Below are 14,515 nucleotides of genomic sequence, written 5' to 3'. Positions count from 1 at the left end.
ACTTATCAAGCTCTAATCGTTTTCTTAACAGTTGTGATTGTAACGATGGTAGTTTGCATTTCTTTAAATATCCTTTCAGGTGGGTAGCTGAAATTTCTTGTTAAGCATTGTTTGCTGTGGCTGACAGCAAGACTTGGTGCACGTGACGGGGGGGGGGGGGGATTTGCCGTGTCCTCGCCAGATGCCACTCACATTCCAATAGCATCAGCCATGGATGATGCAGCACTAATGTCTTTGTGTGTAACATATGTGAAAGAGAATCGAAGCGAGTACCATGTCTTGAGGAAAATTGCTTTTCACGGTGCGTGCTTCTTATTTTACTTCGTTGACTTCCTATTATCATCCGTTATGGTTATAAAGTTGAAGATACATTTCACCACTTTCTCAAATTATTTCCTGTGTATAGATTTTGTGTGATTCAGGGACGGATGTAATGGGTGGGCCAGGGAGTCATGGGCGCACCGCCCATCCCCGAACACCCTCCCTAAAGATTTTCTTGTATAAAAGTGTAAAAAAAATTAGTAGATGTATTTTGGTTGCTGCGTGATCATAGAAATGTATCTCCGTATTCGCACTTCCCTGTGCACCAGTGTGCGATAGTGCACAATACCGCATAAAGTGATGATGTAGTTAAATATTATCCTTGAAGATTTAAAGGGAATTTAGAGAGGCTTTAACAAGTCAAAATATGGAAACTAATATTCAGTTTTCTATATATAATAAAAATGGTTAATTAGGAAATACCTTCATAAATAACAAAGGCACAAAACCGTGACTGGAAACAATGCATAAATAAACCGAACATAGAAAGAAACTCCTGACGACGTTTCGGTCCTACTTGGACCATTAACAAGTCAGACCGAAACGTCGTAAGTTTTTCTCTTGTATGCTGGTTATTTGTGTAACAATCTTTGTACCTTCGAGTTTTTCTACTTCCGGAGCCCGGCCTTGGGCAAGGCTCGTCCTGTGTTTGAATAGTCAACCAGGCTGTTGCTGCTGGCGATTCGCTGACGCGCACATCCATCACAGCCTGGTTGATCTGGCACTTTGAGATATTTTCCCAGTTTACTCTTGAAGACTTGTACGCTTGTCTCATCAGTGTTTCTGACAGCTGGTTGGATTCTGAATACTCTGTACCCCCGGATGTTCATACAAAGTTCTCTTAATGTGACCACAGCGCCCTCGCTTTTTCACTGGGTTTATTTTACACTCCCCATCCCCCCATATCTGTCACTGTGCTATGTTATGGCAGTGTTGATTTGGGACAAGGCCCTCAGTGCTTCCCAGGTATATATTGTTTTTGTCTCCGCTCCAGTGAGTACATTTTTATAACTTTCAGGGGTTTACAGTAATTTAAACACACTATTGGTTCAGTGCAGGCAGTAAATGATCTCTGTATCTGTTCCAGTTCTGATCTCTCTCTCCCGTCCTGGAGAGACAGGCAGCACTGAGCAGTATTCTAAAGAAGAGCACAAGCGGTTTGTTTAGTGTCATTGGCATTATTTTCCTTATTTTGAAAGCTCTCATTATTCACACCAGATATAACTAAAACTTTTTAGAGACCGTTATCCTAAAATACATAATTATATTAATCTTGAAGCCCTCAGAAGTTACATTATCATGTTATGAGCATTGAAGGATTAAAGGCAGTCAGATAAGGCACTCAAATTAGTATGAAAATCAAAATAACTTTGGTATACTTTTAAAGGCTTTCGAGAGTTTTCTAATCTTGCAGCCCTGTCCTAGGCCAGTTTTTTTTTTTTTTTTAATTCTTCGAAAAGTTAAATTGGGAAGTGCACAGGCCAAAATCAGTAAAATTTTGTCCAAGACGATTGACCAGTTTTTGAAGGAACTAAATTCTGTAACTAAATTTTATATAGTGGTCTTGAGGGTACACATGTTATAAACACACCAAATTTTAAACATAGTTTTGTTGATTTAACATAGAATAACCAAATAGTCAAACACGGTGACTGATTTCTGATCAGAAGAGACATTCTCTAATTATTTCACGGAACCCAATTTGATTAATAAAGTTACCACGTAATAACTTACACAACCTAACATCAAGAGTTTTTTTTTCTTTTTCGTTTTTAAGGAAAATTCATCAACAGTTAGTTTAAAGCTGACCAGAAGATACATTTTCCAGTTATTGCACAGAATCCCACAAAATTGTACCTACACAGCCTAAACCTATTCAGTACAATGAATCAACCGTTGACGATTGAGGTCATTCACAATTGTTACAATTTAATCAGAAAAAAGCGCCAAGCCCGTATGGGTCATATAGCGTTTGTGGAATGGGAGGAATTCAAATTAGATCCAAGTAAGAGGAAGATCGGTTTAGTTTCTTGGATCAAAAACTGTACATCATCAAGGCAAAATAATGTAAAAAGTAAAATACTGTACGATTTCGAGATTAAAAGCGACACAATATCAACACACTCCATTAAATGCACCAACCTTTTCTTAAGTAAGATACACCAGTGTTGAAATGTTGAAGGTGATCAGAGGAACCTGTCTCCACCCGTCACACCGAAACTAAGTTTGGAAATGACCTGTTATATTATGCATAGTGCGTCCACACATGCAAATAGTCTCGTGAACCTTGTATAAGATATATTACACCAGCCTTGAAATTTTGAAAACGATCGCATAAGCTGTTCTCGAGTAATAAACGAAAATTTGTGAGAAAGAAATATTGCCAAGACTGTTTCTAAAATAGGAGAGTCTTCCCTGGTTAAATTTAAAAATAAAAAACGAATTTATATTTCGTTTTTTCTCATTTACATTTTATTAAAAATTCTCGAATTTCCTGTGGGAAGAAAATAATATTTTATTTTTAAAATTTAATTTGATGACACCCACGCAACCCAAAGTTAATAAAAAATTAGTCAAGGTTCACTGTTATTTAGGGTTTGAAACCGATCAGAAGAGACATTCTCTAGTTATTACTTGGGGAAAAGTTTACCTAATAAAATTAGTAAATTGACATTTACCCAGCTCAGAGTGACCACCTTTGTTGTAATAACACTCACCCATTTTAAAAATTTGAAGTCGATCAGAAGAGGCATTCTACAGCAGTTGATCTGATTACAACACCTCAAGTTTTATAACAATTTCAGTAAAATTTCTAATTTGTACTCAAACTTGTAGACTACATCGTTAATAATATTTTGAAACCAGGCAGAATAACCGTTACTTAGCTGTTGAATAAAAATGAATTTCTAGTTATTGAAATTGGAAAATTGTGACTTAGGGCACCCACCCAATGGCAGCGTGAAGCATGTGTTCAGGAACCCACACCTGTTGTGAGAATTTGAAGCCGATCAGATGAGCCATTCTTCAGTTATGGCTCGGATTCCAAAAATTTCACAGTTTTACACATAAATGATCAAATCTCCACCTGCTCATTTAAATGTCGCTCTCCGCCGTCGTCGAAGTAGGAGGCACCTTTTTTAGCGCTTGAAGCTACACCACTGAGGGTTTTGGAAGTTATCCCAGTCATTCCGGGATGCTGGGAATGACTCCAGCAATTTTGGTCAAAGGGCACTTGAACATGCCTTAGTTGCATGTGCAGTGCACCACTGCGTGTTCTGACAACAGGTGGGTGTGCAGTGCACCATTGTGTGTTCTGACAACAGGTGGGTGTGCAGTGCACCATTGTGTGTTCTGACAACAGGTGGGTGTGCAGTGCACCATTGCGTGTTCTGACAACAGGTGGGTGTGCAGTGCACCATTGCGTGTTCTGAGAGCTACCTGGAGGTTTTTCTGAGGGTTAGCGCCCCCGCGGTTCGGTCCATGACCAGGCCTTACGGTGGATCAGTCCCTGATCAACCTGGCTGTTACTGCTGGAAACACGCAGTCCAACGTAAGAACCACAGTCCGGCTCGTCAGACACTGACTTTAGGTGTCTGTTCAGTTCCCTCTTGAAGACGAAATTGGTTTCATAATCCCCCCATAGGTATAGTAAGAGACTGTTGAACAGCCTTGGGGCCCTGACACTTGTTTTCTATGTAATCACGGCACCCTTGCTTTTCATTTATAGGGAGTGCTTTGTGTGTGCAGATTTGGGACCAGCACCTCTAGGATTTTCCAGGTGTAAATTATGATACACCTTTCTCGCCTGTGCTCCAAGGAGTACAAGTCAAGGCACTTCAAACGTTGCCAGTAATTGAGGTGCTTTCCTGAACTTGTACATGCAGTGAAGCTCCTGTACATTTTCTAGACTTGCAGTTTTACCTGCCTGGAAGGAAGCCGTTAACGGACAGCAGTATTCCAGCCTAGATAGAAAAAATAATTGATTTCGCATCTCTTGTTTAGAAGGTTCTTATTATCTATCCGATCATTTTCTTCTCAGTTGTGATGGTGACGACTTGTGGTCCTTGAAGGCAAGATAATCTGACATTATCACTCCCAACGCCTTCCTATTAGTTTTCCGCTCTATTGTGGGGTTGGAATTGGTCTTATACTCCATTCTAGCTTTTAATTCCTCAAGTTTTACATACCGGAATACCTAGAATTTGTCCTCATTGAACTTTTTTTTTTTTTGCCCATTTGATAACTTGGTTTATTTCTGCTTGAAAATTCATCGTCCTCGATGGATGACACTCGTATAAATTCTAGTATTGTCTGGAGTGAAAGACACATCTCCTTTTGTCGGATATGAAGGGGGGGGGGGGCGAGTATGTCCGCTGTGGAACAGAGCTTTTCACTGTGGCAACCTCCGACTTAACTCTGTTCACTGTGTTCTCTTGGGAAATTTGATTCATCTACTCACTTTTCCCAGTTATTAACTTAATACGCATTTTGTGCACTGTTACACCATGATCGCACTTATCGAAGGCTTTTGCAAAGTCTGTATATACATCTGCAGTGGTTGTCCTCCAGTGCATCCATGACCATGTCATTATAATGGTCCAGTAGTTGACAGGCAGGAGCGACCTTCTCTAAACCCATGCTGTCCTGGATAGTGTATATGTTGGGAATCCAAGTGGTTGATGATCTTGCTTCGTAGAACCCTTTCATTTTTTTTATGATGCGAGACGTTAGAGCCATCGGTCTATATATTTTTTTGCTATTGTTTTACTTCTTTGTGTAGTGGAGTTCTTGAATATGGAGTAACGAGAGTGTGGGTCTGGGGTACACAGCTGACAACTGTATGTGCAGTGCACCATTCCGTGCAGCGACAACAGTTGCGTGTGCAGGTGCACCATTGTGTGTGCTGTGCATACGGCCGGCTGTCACCCTCCTCTCTGTAGGTGCAACTCTGGTGCTTTACCCAGGACACTTGTCTCATCCGCTGCTCACATACTACCATCTGCAGTACAAGGTTTTGCAAAGTGTTTAACATATGCCGGCCGTGATCACTAGGGCCGGCATCAGCTAGGCAGCTAGTGCTGCAGTTGAATGGGTAGGCGGGGGCCCCCATGGTCACTAACAGCCTAGTTGATCGGGTGTTCAACTAAGTGGTTTCTGGGACCGACCCAAGGGGACGATGAACCCTCGGAAGAGAGACAAGTTAATAAGAGTGGGTGGGTGTGTTTTTGGGTGTTGGAGTGTGTGCAGGGTGGTGGTGGTTTGTTTTTGTGGTAGAGGGAGGTAGTACGGGTATAATCTAGTCACCCTAGAGTCTAGACCCTGAGTGTGGCACTGGTGTGGCACTGGTGTGGCTCTACTCAAAACCTTGTACAAGAATTACAGTAGTTGTAACCCTGCCTGCCTCCATTATCTTGTTGCTTGTGTTGTCTTGCCGTTAACTGGGAGTTGAGGTTGTTGTAGTTCTTTGTGAACGTTGTTTAATTTTTATTACGTTTAAGTTTTAGATGTGTTTGTGATTAGGTTTTGGTTAAATTAGGTTTGTTTCTAGTATTATTCCTGAATATTGATTTAGTTTTTATTAGGTTTAAATTTCGAGTTTTGTGTTAGAGACAAGTGTTGGCTTAATCTTAAGATACATTATAATGATGATGTAATATTAACAAAATATAATATAAGTAGTTTCCTTGGTGTCAGGTGAGAATGTCACACAGGTAACTTATCTGACTAATTTACAGGATGTAACTCGCCCCATCCCTTCTCACTTTACCTCCTCTCACCCCCTCTCCGTTTTATCTTACTCTTTCATTTCTCTTGCTCCTCCATTCCCTTTTCTTCTCACCGTTTTTATTCCTCTATTTTTTCTCTATTTTTCTCTTCCTCTTGCCTTCCTCTGTCATCCCCTTCCTTCTTCCACCAAGTCTCCTCCCCTTGTCCCTTTCCTTCTTCCATTAAGTCTCCTCTCCTTGTCCCCTTCCTTCTTCCACCAAGTTTCCTCCCCTTGTCCTCTTCCTTCTTCCACTAAGTTTCCTCCCCTTGTCCTTTTCCTTCTTCCACCAAGTTTCCTCCTCTTGTCCCCTTCCTTCTTCCACTAAGTTTCCTCCCCTCGTCTACTTTCGCCTCCACATAGTCATTGTGTGTCTTGATCATCTTGCAAATTGTAGCCACTTGAAATAAGTGAGGGTCACAGTATTAATGTGATAGTGAGTATGACCATCAATGTTTACTGGAGGCGCCAGCACCGCTACCCTCATTGTCACTACCCATTATTACTACCAACATCCACCACTTTGTATCTGAGGGTAGGAGCAGCTCCGTGCCAGTCCGGGTAGGATCAGAAGCAATCTTACCTCCCCCATCACCTTCACCACTACCTTTCTCAAAGATAAATTGAATATTATGGATTATTAAGATAACTTTTACCTCAGTAACAGCACCCTAGATTAAAAACCAAGTACCTTCGGCCAGCCATAGTGTAGCTGGGTCAACACCAGCAGAACTGAACTAGCATCTATCTCCAGCAACCCCTGCACTTTTTCACCAAATTTAAATTCTTATGATAAAAATCTTACTTTGTATCCCACGTTTGTCACTTTTAACATAGCATAAACTGTTTCATTCATTCATTCGGGTGACACTCGCTAGAAGAGTGTGTTAACATTTCCGGAACACTTCTGTAACCTACCTGAAGGGAGTTCCGGGGGTCAGCGCCCCCACGGCCCGGTTCATGACCAGGCCTCACGATGGATTAGGGCCTGATCATCCAGGCTGCTACTGCTGCCCACACACAATCCAACGTACGAACCACAGCCTGGCTGGTCAGGCACTGACTTTAGGTATCTGCTCAATTTCATCTTAAAGAGGATCCCGTTATGTATGATGGGAGGCTGTTTCGAGAGTTTTCCTTCTCTCGCGACCAGACTTTCCTGTTGATTATCTAGTCAACCAGGCTGTTGTTGTCGGCCCGCTGGCCCACATAAGCATCAGAGCCAGGTTAAGGTGGCATTTCAGAAATAGTGATATAAAGAACTCAGGCTTATAAATACGTTGATCAAAACTTAACTGCACCTCCGTAGATACGAGAATCTGTTAAGAAACTTGTGGTGGTAAGCCTTCTAGAAAACACGAGGCTCATATATATATATATATATATATATATATATATATATATATATATGGGGTCCACCTCTGGTGTAAATTGGGGGACCCATAGCCTCGGAAAAGTGGATAAAAAAGGCTTCAAGGAAGAATATTTGGATTTCTTCCCGAAGCCGTTTGAATATTCGACTTTTCCTACCACCCCATCTTTGCATTCTTTTTTACCAATAGGTATATTTTATTACATACATACATACATACATACATATATGCCTTCTACCTACTCACCAGGTGCCTGTCAATCCCAAAACATACCTACTTTCTGAGATGCTCCCCAGCCTTCAGCAGTCCAAAACTCAAGGAATATGACTCTCTCCTTAAGACCTTGCTAGAGTGTGTATTGAATATTTCCCTTGAAGATGGACAGTGGTTGCAAGCCTCACTTCCGGTCAGGCTTGGAGGGCTAGGAGTACGCAGATTCTCCCAGATTGCTCTAACAGCTTTCCTATCCTCTTCCATAGCATCAAACGAGTTGATAAGACAAATTCTTCCTGATACCCTCAGCGACTCACCAGGAATAGAAGACCCTAGCTATGCCAGTGCCAGTGCTGCTCCAGCACCAAACCCTAGTGCAGCACTGGCTCACAAACAGTCAAGCTGGGATGTGTGATGTCACCGTGGTTGTTTAATATATTTATAGATGGGGTTGTAAGGGAAGTAAATGCGAGGGACTTAGCAAGAGGTGTGGAGTTAAAAGATAAAGAATCACACAAAGTAGGAGTTGTCACAGTTGCTTTTTGCTGATGACACTGTGCTCTTGGGTGATTCTGAAGAGAAGTTGCAGAGGTTGGTGGATGAATTTGGTAGGGTATGTAAAAGAAGAAAATTGAAAGTGAATAAAGGAAAGAGTAAGGTTATGAGGATTAAAAGATTAGGTGATGAAAGATTGGATATCAGATTGGAGGGAGAGAGTATGGAGGAGGTGAATGTATTCAGATATTTGGGAGTGGACGTGTCAGCGGATGGGTCTATGAAAGATAAGGTGAATCATAGAATAGATGAGGGGAAAAGGGTGAGCGGTGCACTTAGGAGTCTGTGGAGACAAAGAGCTTTGTCCTTCGAAGCAAAGAGGGGAATGTATGAGAGTATAGTTTTACCAACGCTCCTGTATGGGTGTGAAGCATGGGTGATGAATGTTGCAGCGAGGAGAAGGCTGGAGGCAGTGGAGATGTCATGTCTGAGGGCAACGTGTGGTGTGAATATAATGCAGAAAATTCGTAGTTTGGAAGTTAGGAGGTGCGGGGTTGCCAAAACTGTTGTCTAGAGGGCTGAGGAAGGGTTGTTGAGGTGGTTCGGACATGTAGAGAGAATGGAGCTAAACAGAATGACTTCAAGAGTGTATCAGTCTGCAGTGGAAGGAAGGCGGGGTAGGGGTCGACCTAGGAAAGGTTGGAGGGAGGGGGTAAAGGAGGTTTTGTGTGCGAGGGGCTTGGACTTCCAGCGGGCATGCGTGAGCGTGTTTGATAGGAGTGAATGGAGACAATGGTTTTTAATACTTGACGTGCTGTTGGAGTGTGAGCAAGAAACATTTATGAAGGGATTCAGGGAAACCGGCAGGCCGGACTTGAGTCCTGGAGATGGGAAGTACAGTGCCTGCACTCTGAAGGCGGGGTGTTAATGTTGCAGTTTAAAAACTGTAGTGTAAAGCACCCTTCTGGCAAGACAGTGATGGAGTGAATGATGGTGAAAGTTTTTCTTTTTCGGGCCACCCTGCCTTGGTGGGAATCGGCCAGTGTGTTAATAAAAAAAATTATATATATATATATATATATATATGTCGTGCCGAATAGGCAGAACTTGCGATCTTGGCTTAAATAGCAACGTTCATCTTGCCATATAGGACAAGTGAAAATTTGTGTATGTAATAATTTCGCCAAAATCATTCTGAACCTAACGAAAAAAATGTCACTGTGATTGTTTAGTATTAAATTACTGTAAACAAATCTAAAATATATTTAGTTGGGTTAGGCTAAAATAAATTGTTCTTGTTATAATAAGGTTAGGTAAGTTTTCTAAGATTCTTTTGGTGCAAAATTAAAAATTTTTACATTAACATTAATGAAAAAAATATATCTTTAAACGTAGAGAAAATTTTAGAACGGACTTAATTTTAAATGAGTTCTTGCTAATTGACCTGTTTTACATATTCGGCACGACATATATATGTATATATATTCTTTCTTTCAACACACCGGCCGCATCCCACCGAGGCGGGGTGGCCCAAAAGGAAAAACGAAAGTTTCTCCTTTTACATTTAGGAGAGTTTCTCCTTTTATATGCAGGAGAAAAAGTTACTAGCCCCTTGCTCCTGGCATTTTAGTCGCCTCTTACAACACGCATGGCTTAGGGAGGAAGAATTCTGTTCCACTTCCCCATGGAGGTAAGAAGAAATAAACAAGAACAAGAACTAGAAAGAAAACCCAGAGGGGTGTGTGTGTATATATGCTTGTACATGTATGTGAAGTGTGACCTAAGTGTAAGTAGAAGTAGCAAGACGTACCTGAAATCTTGCATGTGTATGAGACAGAATAAAGACACCAGCAATCCTACCATCATGAAAACAATTGCAGGCTTTCGCTTTACACTCGCTTGGCAGGACGGTAGTACCTCCCTGGGTGGTTGCTGTCTACCAACCTACTACCTCTATATATATATATATATATATATATATATATATATATATATATATATATATATATATATATATATCTATATATCAAGTCGGCCGTCTCCCACCGAGGCAGGGTGACCCAAAAAGAAAGAAAGAATCCCCAAAAAGAAAGTACTTTCATCATCATTAAACACTTTCACCTCACTCATACATTATCACTGTTTTTGCAGAGGTGCTCAGAACACAACAGTTTAGAAGCATATACGTATAAAGATACACAACATATCCCTCCAAGCTGCTAATATCCCAGACCCCTCATTTAAAGTGCAGGCATTGTACTTCCAATTTCCAGGACTCAAGTCCGTCTATATAAAAATAACCAGTTTCCCTGAATCCCTTCACTAAATGTTACCCTGCTCACGCTCCAACAGATCGTCAGGTCACAAATACCATTCGTCTCCATTCACTCCTATCTAACACGCTCATGCACGCCTGCTGGAAGTCCAAGCCCCTCGCCCACAAAACTTCCCTTACCCCTTCCTTCCAACCTTTTCGAGGACGACCTCTACCCCACCTTTCTTCCCCTACAGATTTAAATGCTCTCCATATCATTCTACTTAGATCTATTCTCTCTAAATGACCAAACTACCTCAACAACCCCTCTTCAGCCCTCTGACTAATACTTTTATTAACGCCACACCTTCTAATTCCCACAATCCGAATTTTCTGCATAATATTTACACCACACATTGCCCTTAGACAGGACATCTCCACTGCCTCCAACCGCCTCCTCACTGCTGCATTCACAACCCAAGCTTCACACCCATATAAGAGTGTTGGTACTACTGTACTTTCATACATTCCCTTCTTTGCCTCCATAGATAACGATTTTTGTCTCCTCGTATACCTCAATGCACCACTCACCTTTTTTCCCCTCATCAATTCTATGATTAACCTCATCCTTCATAAATCCATCCGCCAACACGTCAACTCCCAAGTATCTGAAAACATTCACTTCTTCCATACTCCTCCTCCCAAATTTGATATCCAATTTTTCTTTATCTAAATCATTTGATACCCTCATCACCTTATTCTTTTCTATGTTCACTTTCAACTTTCTACCTTTACACACACACACACTCCCAAACTCATCCACTAACCTTTGCAATTTTTCTTTAGAATCTCCCATAAGCACAGCATCATCAGCAAAAAGCAACTGTGTCAATTCCCATTTTGTATTTGATTCCCCATAATTTAATCCCACCCTTCTCCCGAACACCCTAGCATTTACTTCTTTTACAACCCCATCTATAAATATATTAAACAACCATGGTGATATCACACATCCCTGTCTAAGACCTATTTTTACCGGGAAGTAGTCTCCCTCTCATCCAAACACCCTAACCTGAGCCTCATTATCCTCATAAAAACTCTTTACAGCATTTAGTAACTAACCACCTATTCCATATACCTGGAACATCTGCCACATTGCTCCCCTATCCACTCTATCATATGCCTTTTCTAAATCCATAAATGCAATAAAACTTCCCTACCTTTATCTAAATACTGTTAACATATATGCTTCAATGTAAACACTTGATCTACACATCCCCTAGCGGCTAGCCACTCTGATACCTCCTTGCTCATCCGCAATCCTACATTGTCTTGCCTGTAATTCTTTCAATTATAACCCTGCTGTACACTTTTCCTGGTATACTCAGTAAACTTATTCCTCTATAATTTTTACAATCTCTTTTGTCCCCCTTTCCTTTATATAAAGGGACTACACATGCTCTCTGCCAATCCCTAGATGTCATCCCCTCTTTCATATATTTTTTTTTATTATTAACTCACTGGCCGATTCCCACCAAGGCAGGGTGGCCCGAAAAAGAAAAACTTTCACCATCATTCACTCCATCACTGTCTTGCCAGAAGGGTGCTTTACACTACAGTTTTTAAACTGCAACATTAACACCCCTCCTTCAGAGTGCAGGCACTGTACTTCCCATCTCCAGGATTCAAGTCCGGCCTGCCGGTTTCCCTGAATCCCTTCATAAATGTTACTTTGCTCACACTCCAACAGCACGTCAAGTATTAAAAACCATTTGTCTCCATTCACTCCTATCAAACACGCTCACGCATGCCTGCTGGAAGTCCAAGCCCCTCGCACACAAAACCTCCTTTACCACCTCCCTCCAATCTTTCCTAGGCCGACCACTACCCTGCCTTCCTTCCACTACAGGCTGATGCACTCTTGAAGTCAATCCGTTTTGCTCCATTCTCTCTACATGTCCGAACCACCTCAACAACCCTTCCTCAGCCCTCTGGACAACAGTTTTGGTAATCCCACACCTCGTCCTAACTTCCAAACTATGAATTCTCTGCATTATATTCACACCACACATTGCCCTCAGACATGACATCTTCACTGCCTCCAGCCTTCTCCTCGCTGCAACATTAATCACCCATGCTTCACACCCATATAAGACCGTTGGTAAAACTAAACTCTCATACATTTCCCTCTTTGCCTCCAAGGACAAAGTTCTTTGTCTCCACAGACTCCTAAGTGCACCGCTCACCCTTTTCCCCTCATCAATTCTATGATTCACCTCATCTTTCATAGACCCATCCGCTGACACGTCCACTCCCAAATATCTGAATGCATTCACCTCCTCCATACTCTCTCCTTCCAATCTGATATACAATCTTTCATCACCAAATCTTTTTATCCTCATAACCTTACTCTTTCCTGTATTCACTTTTAATTTTCTTCTTTTGCATACCCTACCAAATTCATCCACCAACCTCTGCAACTTCTCTTCAGAATCTCCCAAGAGCACAGTGTCATCAGCAAAGAGCAACTGTGACAACTGCCACTTTGTGTGATTCTTTATCTTTTAACTCCACGCCTCTTGCCAAGACCCTCGCATTTACTTCTCTTACAACCCCATCTATAAATATATTAAACAACGACGGTGACATCACGCATCCTTGTCTAAGGCCTACTTTTACTGGGAAATAATCTCCCTCTTTCCTACATACTCTAACTTGAGCCTCACTATCCTCGTAAAAACTCGTCACTGCTTTCAGTAACCTACCTCCTACACCATACACCTGTAACAGCTGCCACATTGCCCCCCTATCCACCCTGTCATACGTCTTTTCCAAATCCATAAATACCACAAAAACCTCTTTAGCCTGATCTAAATACTGTTCACTTATAGGTTTCACTGTAAACACCTGGTCCACGCACCCCCTATCTTTCCTGAAGCATTCTTGTTCATCTGCTATCCTATTCTCCGTCTTACTCTTAATTCTTTCAATAAAAACTACCATACACTTTACCAGGTATACTCAACAGACTTATTCCCCTATAATTTTTGCACTCTCTTTTATCCCCTTTGCCTTTATACAAAGGAACTATGCATGCTCTCTGCCAATCCCTAGGTACCTTACCCTCTTCCATACATTTATTAAATAATTGCACCAACCACTCCAAAACTATATCCCCACCTGCTTTTAACATTTCTATCTTTATCCCATCAATCCCGGCTGCCTTACCCCCTTTCATTTTACCTACTGCCTCACGAACTTCCCCCACACTCATAACTGGCTCTTCCTCACTTCTACAAGAAGTTATTCCTCCTTGCCCTATACACGAAATCACAGCTTCCCTATCTTCATCAACATTGAACAATTCCTCAAAATATTCCCTCCATGTTTCCAGTACCTCTAACTCTCCATTTAATAACTCTCCTCTCCTATTTTTAACTGACAAATCCATTTGTTCTCTAGGCTTTCTTAACTTGTTAATCTCACTCCAAAACTTTTTCTTATTTTCAACAAAATTTGTTGATAACATCTCACCCACTCTCTCATTTGCTCTCTTTTTTACATTGCTTCACCACTCTCTTAACCTCTCTTTTTCTCCATATACTCTTCCCTCCTTGCATCACTTCTACTTTGTAAAAACTTTTCATATGCTAACGTTTTCTCCCATACTACCCTCTTTACATCATCATTCCACCCATCACTCCTCTTCCCTCCTGCACCCACTTTCCTGTAACCATAAACTTCTGCTGAACACTCGAACACTACATTTTTAAACCTACCCCATACCTCTTCGACCCCATTGCCTATGCTCTCATTAGCCCATCTATCCTCCAATAGTTGTTTATATCTGACCCTAACTGCCTCCTCTTTTAGTTTATAAACCTTCACGTCTCTCTTCCCTGATGCTTCTATTCTCCTTGTATCCCATCTACCTTTTACTCTGTGTAGCTACAACTAAAAAGTGATTTGATATATATGTGGCCCCTCTATAAATATGCACATCCTGAAGTCTACTCAACAGTCTTTTATCTACCAATACAAAATCCAACAAACTACTGTCATTTCGCCCTACATCATATCTTGTATACTTATCCT

The 14,515-nt window shown here is 41.3% G+C and overlaps 1 protein-coding gene across 12 annotated transcripts in view; it reads left to right on the top strand.

Moving 5' to 3' along the window:
- LOC128688974 (prominin-1) overlaps positions 1–14,515 on the top strand; it is a 1,112,830-nt gene that overhangs the window by 134,702 nt on the left and 963,613 nt on the right. The gene's annotated exons all lie outside the window — the stretch shown is intronic.

Source organism: Cherax quadricarinatus, chromosome 16 (genome assembly GCF_038502225.1).
Source record: "Cherax quadricarinatus isolate ZL_2023a chromosome 16, ASM3850222v1, whole genome shotgun sequence".
Lineage (NCBI taxonomy): Eukaryota > Metazoa > Arthropoda > Malacostraca > Decapoda > Parastacidae > Cherax > Cherax quadricarinatus.
The sequence above is the reverse complement of the archived record's forward strand: the minus strand, read 5'-3'. Positions and strand labels throughout refer to the sequence as shown.